Below are 23,827 nucleotides of genomic sequence, written 5' to 3'. Positions count from 1 at the left end.
TAGTGTTCAACTGTTAAAGTCTTATCATTTTAAAAAAATCAAGCCAAAAAAAAATCCATTGCAAAGAATTCATTATTATTAATTCCAAAGTTTTACATCAAATTTTTCTGGACCCTTAGTTCCTTTGTAACTTTCTAAAATCAGAGTTCTAATTGTTCTTTTGCTATTTATTCCATTTTTTAAAAAATCCAAAGAACAAATAGTTAGCTTTCATTGCTTAAATTAAACTCTTTGAAAAGTGTAGAACCAAAATGCTTTTGCTCAGAATAAACATAAGCAGACACATGTTTTAACAGGAAGGATGACCTTGGGACAATATTGCTGCGTCGGTCTCCCACTTTCCTTCCTATCAAGGAATGGATGTGATAAACAGTTTAGTTCCTGCAAAAACGTTTCTCAAGTCATTTGAAATATACTCAGTTTTATAGCTGGTGGCTTATATATCAGGCAAGGAATAACTGAAGGGCTAATCAAGGAATCCCAATGAGTATCCCAAACATGTGCAGAATACTTTTTGTTTCTCAATGCTGAGTAATGTAACCAGCATTCCTAGTTCTGTGATAATTTTTTATTATTTATTTTTCAGCAAGAGTTCATGTTTGTGTTTAGAATGAACTTTACATATCAATAGTATCAGCATTTTGATGATGAATGAGCCGTGGTGGCGCAGTGGTTAGAGTGCAGTACTGCAGGCTACTTCTGCTGATAATCGGCTGCCAGCAATTTGGCAGATCAAAGCTCCTCAGGCTCAAGGTTGACTCAGCCTTCCCTCCTTCCAAGGTCGGTAAAATGAGGACCCAAATTGTTGAGGCAATAGGCTGACTCTGTAAACCATTTAGAGAGGGCTGTAAAAGCACTATGAAGCGGTTTATAAATCTAAGTCCTATTGCTATTTTACAAGGTGTGTTCTCTCACAATAACTCACAACCTTCCTGCCTTCTCATATGGGTAGTCCTCATTTAGCAACCACAGTTGGGACCAGCAATTTGGTCATTAAGCAAAGCAGCTGCTAAGTGAAACTGCCGCTGTAGGAGATGACCAGGCTGAGTCCAAGGGAAGGATCAAACATATCATCAATCTCAAGTCCCTTTGCATACACAAGAGATCTCTGTCCAGTCTATCTTGAATTGTAGTGACTTTTATCTACTTCCAGTTTGCTTTGAGTGTTAGTAGTTCAGATTCTTGTAGAGAGCACAAGCTTGCAATAAACCTTTATATTCATTTGAACTGTCTGAACTTCCAGATTTGATAGCCACTGATCTTATGATCTTACTTCAGGCCTCCTTTGCTTTACAGACTGCAAAGGTCATACATGCAAAGTTACTTTTTTACTACCATCATAACTGAGATGGTTGCTAAACAAGGCAGTCATTAAATGAGGACTACTGTACTAGAATGTAAAAATCTCGTGAAATGATGAAACAGTTTTGTTTTTTAATTACTTTAATTACTTGGAGTACAATTAAAAGCAATCTTTGGGGAGGTACTTGGCTCCTCCTCTACAATAGAAAAACAACCACAAAAGCCATTAAAAACTTTAAAAACGGTCATTTGGTGACCGTTCAAAGTTAAAACAGCACTGAAAAAATGTGACTTATGACCATTTTTCACAGTTATGAAGCATCCCCATGGTCATGTGATCAAAATTCAGATGTTTAGCAACTGGTTCATATTTATGACCATTGTTGTGTCCCAAGGTCATGATATCGCCTTTTGCGACCTTCTGACAAGCAAAGTCAATGTGAAGGTCAGATTAATTTAACAATTGTGTTACTAACTTTTCAACTGCAGTGATTCACTTAACAATTGTGGTAAGAAAGGTTATAAAATGGGGCAAAACTAACTTAACAATTGTTTCTCCTATCAACAGAAATTGTGGGCTCAATTGTGGCCATTTACTATTTTATTTTTATTTTTTATTTCATTCCATTTCATTATTTTATTTTATTTCCTGCCTTTATTATTGCAAGTAATTCAAGGTGATGAACATATCCAACACACCATCCTCTTCCTATTATTCCCACAACAACAACCCTGTAAGGCAGGTTGTGCTGAGAGAGAGTGACTGGCTCAAAGCCACCTTGAAGACTTGCCCGCAAAAGGGGGCTCCTACCCTGTTTCCCTGAAAATAAGACCCAACCAGAAAATAAGTCCTAGTATGATTTTTCATGGTGCTCATAACATAAGCCCTACCCCCAAAATAAACCCTAGTTAAGATTGTCAGCCAGATGGATGTATTTAGTACCGTATTTCTCTCCAAAATAAGACATAACCAAAAAATAAGCCCAAGTGCGTCTTTTGGAGCAAAAATTAATGTAAGACCCGGTCTTATTTTCGGGGAAATATGGTATTTCATTCTGAACTCAGAATTTAATCTACCCTCCAATAATAATAATTACTGTCCCTAGAAAGCATTTCTCCTTTACTTCCAGGAAGGAATAGAAGATATTTTCTTTTCAAAAATGTAATTCCTTCCCCCTTCCTCATTGTGGTGTTATTCACTGAATATGTAAATGCATGAAACAAACTGTCAGCTATAAGCACCCATGGCATAGTTAACGCATTATTATTGCTTTATTTAATTTTCCGTTCCTTGGATGCGGCCATATTGCAGAGCTCTTGGTGGCCTGCACAAAACAGTAAAACCATTAAACCATAAACCATGATACTGATTAAAATGAAGGATAGCGTACAGCCGAACAGATGGCAGGCAGAGTGCAGTTAATTAATCACAAAGGGTTTGTTGGAATTAGCCACATTTGAACAGCTTTCCAGAAGATGACTGAGACAAAACCCTTTGTATATTGGTGACTCACTAGGACAGGGGTGTCAAACTCAATTTCATTGAGGGCCGCATCAGAGTTGTGTTTGACCTTGGGGGGGCGGGTATGGCTGGGCTGGGCATGGCCAGTTCGACGTCATTCGTGTCGGGGGTGCCTGTGGCGGCCCAAACACAAGTGGTCCTCCTGAGCTCTGTTTTCACTGGCAGAGGGTTGCAGGAGGCCGTCACAGCCAAAAATGGAATTCAGGAGCCCATTTTTGCTGCAGAGGCACCGTAGGCCGGTCTTTTGCTGTTTCCAGGATGGCCCTGCAGGCCAGAGCCTGCCCCCAGCCCTTGAGTTTGACACCCCGTCATTAGGAGATAAGAAAGGCTGAGCGCCAAATAATTGAGGCCTTTGAACTGTGGTGTTGGAGAAGACTCCTGTGAGTCTCTTGGACTGCAAGGCGAACAAACAAGTCAGTCCTAGAGGAGATCAACCCTGACTGCTCTTTAGAAGGCCAGATCCTGAAAATGAAACTCAAATACTTTGGCCACCTAATGAGAAGGAAGAACTCACTGGAGAAGAGCCTAATGCTGGGAACGATTGAGGGCAAAAGAAGAAAGGGACGACAGAGAACGAGGTGGCTGGATGGAGTCACTGAAGCAGTAGGAGTGAGCTTAAATGGACTCCAGAGGATGGTAGAGAACAGGAAGGCCTGGAGGGATGTTGTCCATGGGGTCGCAATGGGTCGGACACAACTTCGCAACTAACAACAACATTAGGAGATCCACACCAACCGGATGGTCCCACAGCCATCACAAACTTAATTTGACCTTGCAGAGCAGAATATGTTTCAGAGAAGGCTAACGGAGAAAAGAAATGCCAGAGTCCAATTTAGGGATACGTTGGGCAACCTCCTTCTGAGCTAGTCCTTTGGGCTTTCAGGAGCCTTTAATTAACTGACTAATTTAATTCTTTCTTGGCAGATTCTCTCTCTCACAGCCAACTAGAGAATTCTGGCATATGTTTCAGGAATTAACTGGCTTGTGAATGTCTTTACTTTAAAGACCAACTTGATAAAGTGAATGCTTGGACCAAGATGTTCTAGCATTTCCTTGGCCTTTGAAGGAATTTATCCATTTAGAAGGTTTGGAACGGAACTGAAGTGAGTTACAGGAGATATCCAGACATACTGGATCCAACACAGGCGAAAGTAGTTATAATGGCCTCTGGCAATTAAATGAAAGAATGACCCACGAAGGACAATTACCCTGAGCGGCGCCAACTGAATCCATTCCAGAAGCTAGCAGCAGACATTTTTTTTTCTCAAGGAAGCCTGTGTCTATGTGATGGTTAAGAGGATCAAGGCAAATTCCTTATATAGAATATAGTCGCACTTCTTAAACTTAGCAACTTGTGGACTTCAACTCCCAGAATTCCCCAGCCTGCCTTCCAGTTGTCACGGTTGAGAAACACTGCAATGGAAGACTCAAGGACAACCCAGAAGCCTACAGAGACAGGTCACAAATACACCTAGCTCAGTACTGCTGTCAAAGTAGCTCATCCAGGAGATTTTTCCCAGCCGTACTTGGAGATCCTGGAGATTAAATCTGCATCTTCCTACAAAAAGTCCTGGCACTGAGTTAGTGTTCTTTCTTGAACAGTAGAAAAGGGAATGAAATTCTAGACGGGTCAAGAAAGAGAAATTCCAATTGTCTGGCCAGAGCCCCAAGTGGAAACTCAAGTTCATCCATGCATTATTTGATGACCCATCTCAAGGTCCGCCATCTCAGGGTCTTGCTTATTTTGCCATGTTGGGAAAAAAATGAATGAACAATTGGAAAATAACACCGGTAAAAGATGAAGCTGCTACACTGTATTTTCCATGGAAGATAAAACAATAAAAGCTGACTATAACAACATGTAGACCGACCCTTCCTGATCTGCTACCCCTTCTAAGTGGGGGAGTCCCTGAGGATTTCACTCGGCTGGTCATTGCTGACTATAGGGGTCGATGATCATCGCAGTTTCAAGGGCCGTTAAGCCAGTGCTGTCTGAAGACATTTCTGCAGTCATGTGGCCAGCATGATGTCACGGAGTGCTGTTACCTTCCCACCAAAATGGCATCTATTTATCTACTCACATTTGCATGCTTTTGAACTGCTAGGTGGGCAGGAGCTAGGATGAGGACGGGAGCTCACCCCATTGCATGACTTGGGTCTTGAGCCTCGGTTGTTGGTTTTCCAGCCGACAAGCCTAGTGTCTTAACTGCTGAGCCATCACACCACCCAGCCCTTCTAAGAAGTATTGGAATTGCAATCTCTGTCTTCCTTGCTTAGCACTACTAGCTCCTGCCTACATTTCAGCCTGAGATGGTGGGTTTTCATAGACTCTATCTGCTCTCTGCCTGCTCAGGTTTGTTCAAAGTACTTGTGAATGGATAGCAGTGATACAGCTTGCTATAGGAAAACTCTATGGGCCCGGTCCATGCATTTGGAACGCCATCCAACCTGTTCTTGGTAGAACATGGGAACTATTTACAATACAGTTATTCCTTGACTCATTGGTTTAGTGACTATTCAAAGGGGCCGGAATAGCTCAGGCTGTTAGAGCCTGTTATTAGAACACAGTAGCCTGCAATTACTGCAGGTTCGAGCCCGGCCCAAGGTTGACTCAGCCTTCCATCCTTTATAAGGTAGGTAAAATGAGGACCCAGATTGTTGGGGGGGCAATAAGTTGACTTTGTAAAAATATACAAATAGAATGAGACTATTGCCTTATACACTGTAAGCCGCCCTGAGTCTTCGGAGAAGGGCGGGATATAAATGTAAACAAACAAAAAAAGTTACAGTGGTATTGAAAAGTGACTTATCACAGTTTTTCACACTCACGACCGTTGCAGCATCCCCATAGTCACGTAATCAAAATTCAGATACTTGGCAACTGGCATATATTTATGATGGTTGCAGCGTCCTGGGGTCATATGATCACCTTCTACAACCTTCTGACAACCAAAATCAATGGGGAAGCCAGATTCACTTAACAACCGTATTACTAACTAAACAACAGCAGTAATTCATTTAACAACTCTGGCAAGAAAGGTCACAATATAGGGCAAAACTCACTTATCAACTGTCTTGCTTAGCAAGAGAAATTCTGGGCTCAGTTGTCATAAATTGAGGACTATCTGTACTGTATATGTTTTCTTAGTTTTGTGCTCTCTCTGTAAACCTTCTCCTCCATATTCATGATAGATCTAATTTTGGATAACCATCTGACTGAGATGGTGTAGGGTTTCCTGCCTGGGCAGAGGGTTGGACTAGAAGGCCTCCAAGGTCCCTTCCAACTCTGTTGTTATGTTATCTTAGTATAATCCAAAAAAACATATTCAAGGGGAGAACAAAATTGCATCTCATTATAATCTTTATGAGAAACCAGATATTATAAACAAAAGGCAAAGGAATTATTGTGCATCGTTATTTTGGAGATTTCAGTATAATGATCAAATGCTTGTGAAATGTTGAAAGGAGGTTTAATCCAGATGGCAGAGATTCGTCAGGGTCTGGGAGAGACCTAAATTGAACTGGATGCTGCCTTGACAACAGCTAGAGCCTAAATGAGCACTCGGAAAAAAGCAAAAGTGGTATTTGCAGGAATGTAAAGCTTCAGATGTCCTCAGCTAAGGCAGCTTTCACCAGTTAAGGTGAAAACTTCCAAGTGACTACAGCTCCCGCAATGCTCACCTAGCTTGTAAATAAAATTGATGCAAGGGTGGCCTTTCTAATTGTATGCATTTTGGTGCATACCTGTACATGGGAAAATTGCATCACAAAATTTAAAAGTACATATTCCAAGGAATAATTCTCATTCTAAGAGTGCAGAGCTCATCTACGATGAAAGACGGTTGGAAAAAAGGTAAAAATAAGGGCATTCCCTGTGGTGCCACCCCTTGTTTTAGATCATCCCATCCCTGCAAAGATTAGGTTGGCCTCTACCTGGACAGTCTTTCACAAGGCTTTGAAGTCCTAGGGAACCCAGAATGGGATGGAGCCCATCAAGTGGCTCCATAGCCAGCCATGGAGTTGAAGTCCACAAGTCTGAAAAGTCGTCAGGTTTGGAGACCCCTGTGTCATGGTTCCAAGTAATACACCCATAGCAAATAAAACTCCGAGACAGGTAGATTCCTCAAAGAATAGTTTTATTGGCTATTATCATATTGGCACAGTTCTGGTGAAAACTGACTCTGAAGGTTTCCATGGTTTTCTTTTAAAAGTAAGTAAAAGTAAAAGGTGTACTTTTAAAAGTAAAAGTTTTTTTCCCTTTCCCCAAACAAGCAGTCACATGGTCCAATCAAGGTGCCATCCGGTTGCCAGGTAACGTCACTCCTCCTCTCTCTGACCAGGTGTGAGAATGTCCTTGGTTCCCAGGAGAAAGTATTTTGTTTTGCCTACAAAATTCCAGCTATCTCTATTCCCCCCTCCCTATCCCTCAACTCCAGTGTGGCAACACTGAAGTTTCAAAATGGCTTCAGTCAGGTCAGCTTCAGGATTGATACTCTGATCTAATGTTTCCCAGATACTTTACAGCCCAGAAGTCCTGGTTGTTGCCTATAACAGCCAGATCTGTTGCTGCATCCCATCAATATCTGTGAACATCAAGTTACCTACCTTCCTTCTGACAACTTTTCAAACAAATCTGCCTTTTGTAAGGTAGGATACAAGGTGACCGTCATAAATGGCATCATGGTAGCTCGCAAAAGCAGCAAAGCATGTATTTAATCAGCAAATCAATGGTGGCCTGATTCCTATCAGGGCCAGGCTTCAACCAAACCTCAGCTCTGTTCGGAACTATAACTCAATTTAATTTTTCAAACCCTGAATCGTTCTGAAGGAGGCCCAGAGTTGTGAACAATCAATTTTAACAGGTGGACTGTTCAAGAGATCTAGGGCATTTCAGGTCAAGGAGAAGATCAGATACAGATTCAGGAAATAGAAGAGCTTGATGGGCTGTGGCACTTTAAAGGCTGTATAAAAATTAACATCCATAACTGGGCTTGCATTCAATTGAATTTGTCATCTATAGTGCTGAACAAATGTAGGATGTTATATGCTAACCATTAGAGAGTAGATGCCAGTGCCAAAGGCAAGAGAAAGATGGTCTTTATAAATTCGAAGACACAGCAATTTTCTTAAATAGGCGTCATTGTTACTTGGTAAATATATTTTTATCCCACCCCAAAGAATGCAAGGCAGCATATTCTTATCACCTTTCTCCCTTGGAAAAGAGCTTTGGGTGGCAAAGGTGGGTTGAGTAAGGCTCTTCGTGTCTATTTGTTATGTCCTGTTGCTGGAGATCAGTTCTCAGCATTTTTGGTTGGATGACTTAAGCAGTTAAACTCAATTCATATGGATTAGGGACCAAGACAGTTGCCTTATATGAGCCAAACAATGCCAACTGGGGGTTTTGGACCACCCAAAATATTTGATGTGACTCATAGCAATCAAAGGCATTCTTCTTCTGCAATGAATCCATGTCCACAAAGAGCAGAGTTGAGTCCAAGTTGACTCTTCTTCATCTTCCCTCTCAAGTCATGTTAGCTACTTTTGGTTAGTAGTTTATAATTTTATTAATGGGATGGGATGGGATGGGACGGGACGGGATGGGACAGAATAGAATAGAATAGAATAGAATAGAATAGAATAGAATAGAATAGAATAGAATAGAATAGAATAGAATAGAATAGAATCTCTTTTTAAAAACTCCCAGTGTTGGAGCATCCCCAACTTCCAGAGGCAATTTGTTCCACTGATTAATTGTTCTTTACTGTTAGGAAATTTCTCCTTAGTTCTAGGTTGCTTCTCTCCTTGATTAGTTTCCATCCATTGCTTGTTTTCCTGCCCTCAGATGCTTTGGAACAGGGGTCTCAACCTTGGTCCCTTTAAGACTTGTGGACTTCAACTACCAGAGTCCCTCAGCCAGCTTTGTTTGTCTCCAACCAAGGTTGGAGACCCCTGCTTTGGAGAATAGCTTGACTCCCTCTTCTTTGTGGCAGCCCCTGAGATATCGGAACACTGCTATCATGTCTCCCCTAGTCCTTCTTTTCATTAAACTAAACATACCGAGTTCCTGCAACCATTCTTTATTTAATCATGCAGCTGTTATGCAAATCCAGTTTCCTCCCCTGACTTTGCTCATAGGAAGCTGGCTTGGAAGGTCACAAATGGTGATGACATGGGTCCAGGATGCTGCAATTGTCATAAATACATGCCAGCTGCCAAATGCTCAAATTTTAATCCTGTGACCATAGGAATGCTGTGGTTGTTCTTAAGTTGTAAGTGTGAAGGTAGGTAATTTTTTTTCAATGCTTCTGTAACTTCAAATAGTCATTAAATGAATGATTGTGTATCGCAGGCTACCTGCAATCAAAAGCACAAAAACAGTTTTAATAGTCTATGCAAATTTTTTATTTTTATTTTGTCACAACATTATGTACAGGAACATATATTGAAAGGAAACAATAGGGCAGGAACGGTAGGCACTTTTGTGGACTTATGCACGCCCCTTATAGTCCTTTTAGGAATGGGGTGAGGTCAATGGTAGATAGTTTTTGGTTAAAGCTTTTGGGAGTTTGAGAAGAGACCACAGAGTCAGGTAGTGTATTCCAAGCATTAACAACTCTGTTACTGAAGTCATATTTTTTGCAATCAAGATTGAAGCGGTTGACATTAAGTTTGAATCTATTGTTTTCTCTTGTATTATTGCTATTGAAGTTGAAGAAGTCTTTAACAGGAAGGACATTGCAATAGATGATTCGGTGTGTTAAACACAGGTCTTTTTAAACACAGGTCTTTACCACAGTAACACGAAAAACAGAAACAACAATAACAACTGTAATAAATGCTGTATAAAATAACAACATAGTAGCAACAAGATGTCCAAGTTCTAAAATACCAAAATGGTTACAGGAAAATAAAATGGGCTGCATCTAGGGTTGAGCTCATCATTGAAATTGTTAGATTCGGGCAATAACGAGGCAGGAGACCAGGATAGTGACAACAGCTCTTTACTATATGGTGAACCCAGCAGCCCGGGCTGGGAAAACCCTCTCTTTATATACAGTTTAGCCGGAGGCTTCCTCCAATCAGCAACGTGCTTTTTCCCGCTCAGTTTTCCCTCCACAACTTTTAAAGATACATTACAGAAATACCAGTTGAATATTTTTTGGAGAGCATGTTCTATATGTGAGGGCATATAGAACAGCAGTCACTAACCAGTGGTCTGTGGACCACTGGTGGTCCGTGAGAAAATTTTGGTAGGCCACAGAAAAATTATTTGCATTTTTTAAATTGCACTAAATTAGGGGTCCTCAAACTACAACCCCTGGGACAGATACATGCAATGAACGTTTCTGTTGCTGCAGAGAGTCTCCCCCTTTGGGGTCTTTTTGTGTGGGTTGGATGGGGGCAGAAATTCCGACTTGGGATCTACTTCAGCCTCCTGGTGCAGGGTTTTGGGTGAAGGCTAGAGGGAAGTGCCCCTGGTGGTGAAGAGCTGCAGACCCTTCTTCCAGTGGGACTGCATCATGGCCTGGAACTGGCTGACCATCTCAGCCCACTGAGCATCCAGGCGCCAGTACCTGGCCTTGCACTCGCGCAGGTCTTTCCTCTGCTTGGAAAGCCTATGCACATGGTCCTCAATGAGGTGCTTCTGCTGAGCCTCCTTCTTGGTCAGATCCAATTTGAACTGAGTTGAACCCAGCCGGTCATTAGGCAGATCATGTTAGTGGTCTGCGGGATTTAAAATTAGTGATCCCTGAGGCCCAAAAGGCTGGTGATCGCTGATATAGAAAATGCTTTTTCTTTGATAATTACCTGCCTTGTTTCATTGGATGGTATACCTGGAGATGAAGATGTTAGGATCCCAGGAGGCTAATGTTGGTGGGGGGGGGGGATGCTCTTTACACCAAGCTATGGAACATTTTTAAGAGCTATGGTGTTACAGTGGTTAGAATGCAATATTGCAGGCTAACTTTGCTAGCTGCCAGCAGTTCAATCTGGACAGGCTAAAGACTGACTTAGCCTTCCATCCTTCTGAGGTTGGTAAAATGAGGACCCAGATTATCGGGGGCAATACGCTTACTTTGTAAACCATTTAGAGAGGGCTGTAAAACACCATAAAGCAGTATATAAGTCTAATCACTGTTGCTATTGCTATTTTTGGACAGCTTTCTTTTTCAATTCTCTGATTTGACAAAGTGATAACTGGGGGATAGGATAATAAATATAACATAAATCAACTGCTATCTGATCCCAACACTCCGAGCTTCCTAAACCAGTGACCAAAGTCTCACCGATTGGGTGGAAAACTGAGAGTTGCAGCAGTGGTGAAATTCAATTTTTTTTTACTACCGGTTCTGTGGGCGTGGCTTGGTGGCCATGGTGTGGCTTGGTGGCCATGGCAGGGGAAGGTGCAAAATCTCCATTCCCACCCCATTCTGGGGCCAGCCAGAGGTGGTATTTGCCAGTTCTCTGAACTGCTCAAAATTTCCGCTATCAGTTCTCCAGAACCTGTCAGAACCTGTTGGATTTCACCCATGAGTTGCAGTTTATCAGAGAGGAATTCTAATCCTACAACATCTGGCAATCTTCAGTTCAGAAGACTTGGGCTCTGATCTGTGAAATGAACACGAGATGTTGTTTTTCTTGTGAAACATTGGAAGATTTGAATTCCCACCAAATCCAAAGATCTCTTTGAAGTCCAAAACCTAAACTGACCTCTTATGCTAGCCTCTCATTTTTTTGTCCTTCCTCAAATTGTTCTTTCAGATCTCCTTGCCGCTAACAATTCTTCTTGCTCTCCCACAGCAAATCCTAGCAACATAAACACTACGGGACAAATTTATCACAAAGAAAAATGTGCAAGACATAAATCAGCCTCAGTCAGGAACTGAAGAGTTGATCATAGTAGAGGAACAAGCAACCTAATTACAGCACTCAGAGATGTGAACAGTTGGAGGTGGGTGTCCCATGCTGAGTAGCTGGATATCCAGCCATGTGGACATGTTTCATATGGTACTTTTTCCTTTTGTTTCTAAATGCCTAGTGTGCAACCCATGCTGTGAAACTATTTCATGTAACCTGGTACTTTTGAGACTCCCAGCCCCCAGAATTCCCAGTCACCAAGGGCATTGGCTTGGCTTTCTGGGAGATGTAGTCTCCCAAAACCTAAAAGTCAGGAAAGGCTGTTAACAACGAAGTATGCATTGACGCGGTGGCTCAGTGGCTAAGATGCTGAGCTTGTTGATTGAAAGGTCGGCAGTTCAGCAATTCAAATCCCTAGTGCCGCGTAATGGGGTGAGCTCCCGTTACTTGTCCCAGCTTCTGCCAACCTAGCAGTTCGAAAGCACATAAAAAATGCAAGTAGAAAAATAGGGACCACCTTTGGTGGGAAGGTAACAGCATTTTGTGTGCCTTTGGTGTTGAGTCATACCGGCCACATAGTTTTGACTCCAGCCCCCAAACCTGGCCCCATGCCCGAAAGCGACTCCGAGAGTGAGGAGGAAGGGCCGGTAAGGCTTACCTCGGGAGCACCGATTCCTTTGGCCCAGCTCCAGGAGCCAGAACCAGACCAGTCGGAGGACGTAATGAGGCCATCATCCCCTGATTCCTCCCTTCCCCAGGCTACGCCTTCAAACCCAGCTGATAATAATAATAATCAATTTTGGATTGACCTGCGCTTCAGAAAATTAGAGAGGCATCATCATCAAAGGGAATATAAGTCATCACAGTATATATAAGGAGCTTTGGGACTGCTCTCATTCCACGGGAAGCAAAAATTAGCTGAACCATTTCAAAGAGAGCTGAAAGTCTTGCTCCATGAGTCATTTCTTTGAACTTTGGCAGGCAGCTGCGATTTCTCTGCCAGGACTGATAAGAGCCATGAATCCACTGGCTGAAGGCCAGCTTGTTGATCCAAAATGGGGAAGGAGACAGAACACACATGACCATGGAGACGTCTTCAGACAGCGCTGGGTCTTCGGCTTTGAAATGGAGATGAGCACCTCCCCCTAGAGTCGGGAACAACTAACACATATGTGCGAGGGGAACCTTTACCTTTACCTTAAGCATTTTCAGAAGATTTTGAAATACATACAGTCTCTCTGCCATCCTCAACTCCCCACCTCACCCTTCCCACTAAAGAAGAATAGAAAAAAAAGCTACTAGAAATGAAATAGTGGAAAAATTAAAGAGAAAAACACTCCTTGCGGGTTTTTTGTTTTTTTTTGGCCAAGTGGTGTCTGGAGTTGATTCAAATGTAATCCATTTTCTGCCTTCTTGTCTGCATCCTAGTATTTGCTGACTCATTTTGAAGGAACTTCCTGTGCTCTACACGGTTTAATTAACTGTGTGGAGTCTTTCAAACAGCCTTTCGAGGACTACCAAGATTACAGCACCCTGAATCCCAAACCATATGCCAGCTTCCATGGCAATAGAAATTCTATTTCTAACCCATCTGGAGGACACCAGGTTGCAGAAAACCAGTTCTTTATTAACTCCTCAGAACTTGAAGGACATTGGGAAGGACCACACCGGAATGTAGAGTTGAGAACATTGGGGAGGACCACAACAGAAGTGGTATTCAGCTGGTTCAGACCGGTTTTCCCGAACCAATAGTGGAAATTGCGGGTCGGCCTGCCCACCTGCCCTGGCTCTATGCTGTCCTATTTGGGTATATATATTTTTTTTATTTGCATTTATATCCCGCCCTTCTCCGAAGACTCAGGGCGGCTTACACTATGTCAAGCAATAGTCTTCATTCTATTTGTATATTTATATACAAAGTCAACTTATTGCCCCCAACAATCTGGGTCCTCATTTTACCTACCTTATAAAGGATGGAAGGCTGAGTCAACCTTGGGCCTGGTGGGACTTGAACCTGCAGTAATTGCAAGCAGCTGCTGTTAATAACAGACTGTCTTAGTAGTCTGAGCCACTCAAGGACCCATTTTTGAGGCCGGGCGCATGCACGGAAGATGCACACACAAGCAAAGCACATGCATGGAAGGCTGAGCGCACGCGTGGAAGGCAGGTGCACACACGAACCAAGCGCGCATGCACGAAGCGAGTGTGCGCACGTGTGGCAAACCAGTAGCAAAATAATGTGAAACACCCCGCTGGACCACAGCAGAATGTAGAGCACTGCAGAAGGTGACCCACTTCAGATAACTCAGGTGCAGTGGAAAATTTGAATCTGAGAACTCAGCTGTGTAGGATTGATGTATCTGCTGATACAATTTCTCCATGTTAAGAATACCAGATGCCTTGGAGTAATTGTGAGAAAGAACTACAGTTTTCTTTTCTTGCTTTACAGGTAGACCTCGACATACGACAGTTCTGGGAGTTGACATCCACACACCTTAAAGTTGGTGAGGTTCAGAAACAACTAGCAACTAGGCCAAGCAGCTGGACTTTTTGAGCAATCCTGCAAGCTTTCCAGTAGAAGATGGGCACGTGATCTGATCCATACCTGGTCAATCATGACCTATTTCAAAGCACCTTCCCTACTCTGGTGAAGCTTTGCACTTTTTGCTTTTCAGAGAAGTATCAAGTCCCAACTGGTGCTCTTCTCCTCCCCATCCATGTCTCAGCCTGAATCACCCACTTGACCTCCAACTGGCTGCTGCTTCCGCCAACACTCACCCACCATCTTCTGTGCAGCAAAGGCCAGGGTCGTGCAGCACAACCAAAATGGCTTCTCCTAGTAAAGGAGACCGGGGAACTTAGCAACATTGTTTTCTATATTTGCATCAGTTTTAAAGGATGAGAGAAAGGATGACATACTCTTCCGACAAGTGTGTAAATTCAGTACTGAGGCCATCTGAGCCTCCCACTCACCCTCTTAAAATGGTTTTTCCTCTCCCCTTTCCTTTTTAACTGTTTACTTTTGAGTGCCTCTATCATTGCCAGTGCTTCAGTCCCTAAAGTAGCCAGGGAAGGTGTGAGGCATGGCAATTCCTTGCTAGAAAAGGCATCCCTGGCAGAAACCAACAGTTTCTAGATGAGCAAAAAGAATCAGCCGCAAGGAAATCAAGATTCACACCTACCTGTTTTATGTCACAAGAATAGCCCACAGTCTTCCTCAAACTTTTCATCCAGATGGGTGCCAGGGCGCCATCTTGAAACAGGACCCCCAGCACAGAAGTGGGAGGAGAGGTAGGCTTCTTCAAATTCTTGCTCAGGTTGAAGAGAATTGTAATCCAGCTCACCTGTTTTATAGTTTTTATGATAATATTTCTTATCTCATGCAAATTACAATTTGACTGTTAGTTTTGGAAGACTTCTAGGGATCTCTCCCAAGGCTTCTGGATACAATGGGCTCTCCCAAGGCCCTTAGAGCAGGGTCTCCAACCTTGGTCCTTTTAAGACTTGTGAACTTCAACTCCCAGAGTTCCTCAGCCAGATTCTAGGAGTTGAAGTCCACAAGTCTTAAAGGGACCAAGGTTGGAGACCCCTGCCTTAGAGGACCTCCGATGGTCCCCACAGTGGGGCAGTGGTTAGAATTCAGTATTGCAGGCTAATTCTGCCAGCACTTCGGCAGTTCAATCCTGACAGGTTCAAGGTTGACTCAGCCTTCTATTCTTCTGAGATCGGTAAAATGGGGACCCAAATTGTTGGGGGCAAGAGGCTGACTCTGTAAACTGCTTAGAGGGCTATGAAGCACTATGAAATGGTATATAAGTCTAAGTGCTATTGCTATCCCTGCCTAATAGCAATTCCACTGCATTTACTTCTCTCTGACAGATCTCTCCATCTAGACAGTATCAAGACGTTAAATCAGAGGTGGGCTGCTGCCGGTTCGCACCAGTTCGGGGGAACCAGTAGTTAAGATTCTGCACAGTTTGGCGAACCGGCAAATCCCACCACTGGCTGGCCCCCCACTTGCTTGTTTTTCGGCCTGTTTTTCCGGGCCATTTTCCAGGCCAAAAACAGCCTGAAAATGGCCCAAAAACGGCCTGAAAATGGCCTCAAAAACAGGCTTAAAAAATGGGCAAGGCAGGGCCAGCCAGTGGTAGGATTGGCCCCTGGCTGAAACCTATTTCTGCCTTTCAGGTGAGTGTCCGGGACACGGAGCTAGGTGTGATGAGTGATGCCACCCACCTAGTCACATGACCAACTGGCCACGCCTATCCAGCCAGAGAACTGGTTGTTAATTTATTCATGCCCCACCACTGCATTAAGTCCATGGGGTTGAATGGCTGACGGCATAAAGCACAGGTTGGGGAACAGAAGGAAAATGATGGAACTCCACCAGAAGAATGTTGTTCTCAATTTGCTAAGGCAAGCCTGACATTTTTAACGAAGGGGGTCCCCTGTTCCATCTCTGCTAAGTCAAAAATCAGCCTGAAATGGTGGAAAACCATTGCTAGTCAAACTGGACAATCCCTAATTTCATGACAATCCAACAAGACTCAGACTGTTGCACAGAACACTGTAGCCAACAGAAAACCTCTTGGGTCATTAAATGCAATCCTCGTTCAGTGCAGGAATGCAGATAAAAGCATCTCGGTCAGATGATTGCCGAGCTTCTCTGTGAACCCATCCAGTGAAGAGGAAACTACCATTTCATTGGGAAGTCATACATTTTTAAAATAAAGTTTTGTTATCAAAACTGTTATATAGTATGCTAAGCGAAAGTTTCTTCTGAATAGAATGCAGAATAACAGACTTAGAAGGGACCTGGCCTGAAGATCTTCTAGTCCAGGGGTCAGCAACCTGCGGCTCTGGAGCCGCATGTGGCTCTTTCATCACTCTGCTGCGGCTCCCTGTCGCCATAATTGATAGGGCTTTCAGTTCGGATAAATAGAGGAAAAAGGATGCAGCGCTAGGAGGAGATACTATGGTGGGGGGAAGACTTCTGGTTGGCTCCAAAATTGAACGGAGGGCTTCTGGTTAGGGCCTTTGTGGCTCTTTGAGTGTTTAAGGTTGCCGACCCCTGATCTAGTCCAATCTTCTAATGTTCCGTTCAGATTTATTCTCTTCTATTTTAAGGCCGTGAAATTGGGTTCTGTCCAGTCCTTCGTGGGCAGTAGAAAAACTTGTTTAGTTAGGGAACCCACACTGAGATGGTTTAACATCTTTCCTATCCTGAAAGGAAAGGCTTGTATGGCAGTCCATTTCTCTTCATTGCTGATTATTTTATTGTCTGGATATTTTTGAAAGTAGATTGTTTCCCATGTTTTCCCAAAACTAAAAGAAAAAATAATTTTTTTTTATGAGTTCAGGATTCTTTTGAGGGAAATCTCCTTTAACGGATGACAGACAATTAATTTTGGTAAGTCCATGTGCCATTCCTACAAAACGCATGCACAATTCCCCACCTGTTTTTGCTGTCCACCAGGCAGGTTGTGTTGTTGTTGTTTTTTCTTCTGTGTTGAGTGGTGGGAAGGAACGCTGAGAAAAGAAATACCCACCTCCACTCTTTTGCCAAGGCTGAGCTGAGTCAACTCTTTTTCTAAGGGGGGGAGGGAAAATCTACTTTTCCTCTAAGCTATCCATCATCCTTTCAGCACCGATGCTGCTTCATGGCTCTGTGCAGCCAGAGGCTTTCCCGCAATCCAACCGCAGCCTGTGACTGGTGCCATTGCATCGGAAGCCCTTAATTCACCCTGGAAGCTGTGTGGGTTGGCATGAAGGTGAAGCAAAGGACAGGGCTTTCTCTTCCTTTGATGCAACATGAGCGCAAGCCGCAGCATCAGCTGGGCTGGCTGTTCCTGATATGGATGGTGAAGCAAAACAACATCAGTATCCTGTTTCCGACGATGGTTAGCCAAATGTATCATCTTTGTTCGAAAGGTTCCTTTTTTTAAAAAAAAAAATCTACTTGGGTGTTTCTCAGCTTTGGCAACTTTAAGATATGTGGACTTCAACTTCCAGAATTACCCAGCCAACTGATCCTTCCATCAACAAACTTCTCTTGGAGGTTTATGAATCAGTTAGAATGCACACATGTATTCATGTCTTGGACTGCAGTATTGCTTCATCTTTAGCAGTGGGGGGGTTCTACTTAACTTCACTACCGGTTCGCAACTTCTCCACATGCTCAGACCGTCTGTGATGATGTCCAGGCGAGTGGGCGGAGCCTCCCACCGCCACTGCTACCGGTTCGCACAAACCGGAGTGAATTGGCAGAAACCCACCACTGATCTTTAGTTAAGATTAATAAGAATTATAGGTAGCCCTTGACTTACAACCACAGCTGAGCCCAACATTTCTGCGGCTAAGCCAGTTGTTAAATGAGTTTTGCCCCATTTTACAATCTTTCTTCCCACAATTGTTCAGTGAATCGCTGCAATTGTTAAGTTACTAACATGGTTGTTAAGTGAATCTGGCTTCCCCATTGACTTTGCTTTTTTTTTTATTCAAAAAGTTTTTATTAGTCAAAAAAGGTTTATACAAATACATATCAGGTATGGTAAATTTTCATTTTTCTTATCTAAAATAAGAATTTTACTCAAATTTTTTAACACATACAACAGCCATAAGGCAAGCAGGTGACACGAAGTAGCTAAGCTCTCAAATTCCACAAATAAAATAAAGAAGAGTCAAGAATAAACAGAATATCGTACAAAAGAGAATAAGGAAAACCAACACAATCCCAAATATCTTTATCACTTCCTAGTTTTGGATCTCAGAACTCTGGGTTCAGCCTGACCCAACTCCAGGGCCGCAACAGCGGCAGCCGCTTCAGCCCCATGATCTATAACCTCCCCTTCTTCAATTCCTGGGTCATCTGATTCCAGGAAGGCTTTGTGTTCCTCCACATAGGCCGTAGCCTCCGCAATTGTACTGATTTTTTTCGTAATGCCCTCCCGGAAAATCATCAATCCCTCTGGCATCAGCCATCTGAAGCCCACTCCCTTCTGGTACAATTCCCATTGACTTTGCTGATCAGAACGTCACAAAAGGGGATCACATGACCCTGGGACACAGCAACAGTCATAAATGCGAATCAGTTACCAAGCACCTAAATTTGGATCATGTGACCATGGGGATACTGCAACAGCCATAAGTGCGAAAAGTGGTCATGAGTCCCTTTTTTCAGTGCCGTTGTAACTTTGAACGGTCACTAAATGATCTGTTGTAAGTCGAGGACTACTTGTAAAGTATGGCATTGGGAAAAGTGGTTGCAGAAATAAGCACAATATAAATCCAATGTATCCTTGTGGGATCTGATGGTAACCCGCTCCTCCCTTTTCGCCCGGCATCTAATAGGAATGTCTACAGTATAGAAGTCAATTGACCTAACATGATTCCCAGAAAAAGAAGCTTAAGGTGTCAAAAGCTATAAAAAGAGTGAGTTAATTATTCTTTGCTGGCAAAAAGCAGCTACCAGTAGCGGGCCGCAGCCAGTCTGTTTTCAGCCAATAATTTGCAATTGCCAATAGAAAACAAGCCTGCTCAGTGCCAGGCCTGTTTTTGGCCAGTAAGAAAGGAACAAAATGTGCTGCTTTTTTTTGTTTTGTTTTTTTTTGCGGTGTTTGAGCTTGCGCAGTGATGCCACTATGGAAGCCCTGCTAATGCTGCATCGTATGACACTGGTGTGTAAAGAAGGAGCTGACAGAGTGGCGTCACTGCGAAGCTTACTATAGCTCAGTGTTCCCCAATCTTGGCCACCTGAAGATGTGTGGAGTTGGCTGGCTGAGGAATTCTGGGAGTTGAACTTCACACACCTTCTAATGGGCCAAGGTTGGGAAACACTGCTATAATTTGTCCCACTTTGCTGCAGCAATCTGATCTAGTACAGCGCTGTACTTCTTGCACCTTGAATGGTAATAGCAGCAGTAAAAACTTCTGTTTATCCAGTTTTACACATAAGGCGAGAGGGAGGGAGAGAGGGAGAGGGAGGGAGAGGGAGGGGGAGAGAGGGAGGGGGAGAGGGAGGAAGAGGGAGAATATCTGAAACCACCAGGGATTTGCAGGGGGCCACCACTTCTTTCCTCTGCATTTCCTCAGAATTAACTCATAGCTATGATTGTCAGTCTCCTGTAGGTACTATCAGTAAAAGCCACTTCCCTGTCTCTCCCTTTTCTTTAAGCCATGTACTAATTTTTCCAAGGATAGCCACATCCCTCAATCCCAAAAACGGGAACATATACTTCACGGGTCTGTATTTGTGTCAGAAGCACCCACAAAGCTGACCGAAGGGTGCATCTGGATTGAAAGGATTTGCCGGTGTCAACACTGTGGCCCAGGGGATGCCCAATTGCCAACCTTAAAGGTACTCCTCAACTTACTACAGTTTGTTTAGAGTTCAAAGTTACAACATGTGGGGTTCGTAGGTCTAGCTTAAAATGATTTGCAAATCCAAACTTAAATAAGAAAACAATGGAAATTTTATTTACTACTTTGCAAAGAGGGTTCACTGCGCACACACAAGTAAAGTAGACACACCTTAAGCCATCAATATACTTTCTTTATATTCCCTATCACCGTTGCAGGTTTGCCTCCCACCTTTTCCTCATTGGCGGAGTACTCAGGCTGTCACAATCTATCCGAGGTGCCTAAAATGAATACAGTTTTCCCTGCCCCTTATTTACAATTTATCTCTATTAACTATTCGTTCTAGGGTTTGTCTCCAGTTGCTAACAAATTCCAGCTAAAACCAGTTTTGAACATAACAAGGGCCTCTCCTCCTTTTGTTCCTACATAATCTCAAGCAACATTTATGATATTAGATAATACACAGTGTATTTTTTTCAAAGGTTAGTATGTCCTTCTACAAGAGGGGTGTCAAACCAGATGTGTTACGTGCTGGCCACCCCCAGTTTAGCGAAGGTGGGAAAAGTTGCAATACGTCACATGACAACAATGTGTCGCCGTGAGTTTGACACCCCTGTTCTACAATTTCTATAAAAACAATACTCCTTTTTCCTTTCCCACACAACAGCACTGAAAAAAGTGACTTATGACCATTTTTCACACTTATAAACATTGCAGCATCCCCATGGCCACGTGATCAAAATTCAGATGCTTGGCAACTGACCCATATTTATGACCATTACTATGTCCCAAGGCCACGTGATCCCCTGTTGCGACCTTTTGACAAGCAAAGTCAATGAGGAAGCCAGATTCACCTTAACAACTAACTTAACAACTGCAGTGATTCACTTAGCAACTGTGGCAGGAAAGGTTGTAAAATGGGGCAAAACTCATTGAACTACAACAGTCTCTCTTAGCAATAGAAATTTTGGGCTGAATTGTGGTTGTGTAATGTGAAGACTACCTGTAATGCAACCTTGCATGTCCCCCTACTTCACGGGTGGCAGGGGGGAAAGATTTATATAAAATGCGCATGTGCAAATTTGCACAGAGCTGCAAATACAGAAATATACGGTCTTTCAAGAAGAGTCCAAAAGAAGGCACATTTGTATATGCAAATTTGTATATGCACACATTTGTATATGCAAATATAAGAAATTAATGAAAAATTGAATATGTTGCATTTGACTTATCTGGGTATGGAAACTTTTAAGAATCCTACATTTTCCAGCCAGCTTAATTGAGAAAAAAGTCTTTTCGCTCTCTACTGTATATGTATACAAACTTTATGAATCCTATCCATTCTTTTCCAATTTTCTTTTTTCTACAATTTCCTGTGACTATCGAGTTGTTAGTTGTTCCCTCCAGGGGGAGGGCCTTCTCTGTGGGGGCTCCTACCCTATGGAACGAGCTTCCCCCTGGACTCCGACAAATACCTGACCTTAGGACCTTCCGCCACAAACTTAAAACCTACTTATTTCGTCTTGCTGGACTCGCTTAAATTTTATATTAATTGATTTATGGGTTTTAAATTTTTTTAATAAATTTTAGGGGGAATATTTTTATCTATAAGTAGCCAAATTAAATAGGTTTTTTAAGGATTGTTTTTAGTTTTGTATTGTTGTTTTTTTTCTGTATTTTATTTGTGGCTGTACACCGCCCTGAGTCCTTTGGGAGAAGGGAGGTCTATAAATAAAAATATTATTATTATTATTATTATTAGTATATAATAGATGTTAGTATGAGACAGTCTAGCTCCATCTGGAGAAGACTCGATGGTTACTACCATTGGCAGGAAGACTTTCTAATATGTTCTGTTCCTTGAAGAGTCTGGTCACTTAAAAGATGACTCAAGAAAGAGGTCAAAGCAACAGTAAGGAGGATTTTGTGTGTCTTGCTGAAATAGAGCTAAGGAACCAACAGCAGCAGGAATAGATGCTACAGCAATTAGTTTGAAAGCGGGGGTGGAGAGTTAATAAAGGAAGATGCTTCAAACTGTCCTCTGTATGTTTTCAGTTCTGAAACATATATTCAAAATCATCATCACCCTTTGTTAAAGGATTATAACTAGTAATAGTACATTACCAATAAAGTTTAACTTTAATCCACATAATAAGCTTATATCAGTGATTCTCAAAGTGTGGTCTGGGAACACCTGGGTGCTCTCTGTAATCCTTTCAGGAGATCTGCAAAGTCCAAGAAACAAATATTTTAACGCTTCTCAGATTTAATTTCTAATACAGTACTTATCAATAGATATAAACCGCATAAACCAAAGCTTTTTGGGTCCTCTATCATTTTTAAGAGATGGAAGAGGTGCTGAGAGCAAAACATTTGAGAACCACCGGCTTAGATAATATTTATTTGCAAACAGGAGTGTAATTTGCAAATCTGCAACATGGCAGGTGTGGCTTCATAATCAAAGTCCAAAGGTGCTATCATCTTGCAGATTTTGAACCTTGCTGGGCTTGTACAAAATATACAATATTCACACAATTTTAGAACAAAATACAGAAGTAATGTCATGTCCCTTCTGTTTCTGTTTCTCAGTCCCACAAAAGCAGCTTGAGAGTGAATGAAAACTTCTGGTAAAGTCACTTCTTCTACTGACACTGAAAAGAAAAAGGCAAAAAAAAAAAAAAAAACCCACCCAATATCGCGACCAAACTTCCATCTTCCTAACTTCAATAAAAGTTTCGTCAAGAGTTTAACAAGCATTTTTTTCAGTGGTGGGATTCAAGTAATTTAACAACCGGTTCTCTGCCCTAATGATTTCTTCCAACAACCAGTTTGCCAAACTGCTCAGAAAGTTAACAACTGGTTCTCCCGAAGTGGTGCGAACTGGCTGAATCCCACCACTGATTTTTTTTATAAATCCCATATAGCAAATTATCCAGCTCACTGTCTTGGTTTATTGTTTGAATATCCCTTTTAATTATTAAAACATCAGTCAGTTCCTGGTGTATAGCCAGTGTAACATCTTTTCCCATGTCATTCTCATAGCCTGTCATTTGTGAATCCACTTTCAGCAGTTCTCAATCTTGCCAGGTAAAACTTGTTCTTCTTCCATAATATTTTTAGACAGGGCTTCCATAGAGGCAAATGTTTCTGTTGACAGTATTAGTATGAATCTTTGAATCCATTTTCCAGAAATATTCTTTAGTATATTATGTTAGAATATATTAGAATGGTATACCAGAGTGTTTTGCTTCATTTGGCCAATAAAGAATCTGTTCTGTTCTGTTCTGTTCTGTTCTGTTCTCTTCTCTTCTCTTCTCTTCTCTTCTCTTCTCTTCTCTTCTATTCTCTTCTCTTCTCTTCTATTCTATTCTTAACTGTAAATCAATTTTATGTGTTCCTCTCTTCTAATTATAAAGTTTAGTTCCCACTGCTGTCCAGTTTTTCAAATCTTATATTTTTTAAACAAAAATCAAAAGAATCTCCATGGGAAGAATTCTTTATGATTCATTCCAAAATCTTATTTCAAATTCATCTGGAGCCTTTAGCCATTTTTAACTTTCTCAAATCAAAACCATCCTTTTGTTGTTTATTCTCTCCCCCACCCCCCACTTTAAGCTCTTAAACTTGTAATTAAAACTTTATTTACCTATGGATTGGAGGAGACTCACCTTGGGCTGTCCAATAGGTAATCCTCATTTAGTGACTGTTCACAGTTATTACAAGGGTGAAAAAAATAACCTTGCAATCTGCCCTCCCTGTACAGCAAAGGAAAGCGGAAGTAACATT

Source organism: Ahaetulla prasina, chromosome 1 (genome assembly GCF_028640845.1).
Source record: "Ahaetulla prasina isolate Xishuangbanna chromosome 1, ASM2864084v1, whole genome shotgun sequence".
Lineage (NCBI taxonomy): Eukaryota > Metazoa > Chordata > Lepidosauria > Squamata > Colubridae > Ahaetulla > Ahaetulla prasina.
This window is presented reverse-complemented; position numbering follows the sequence as displayed.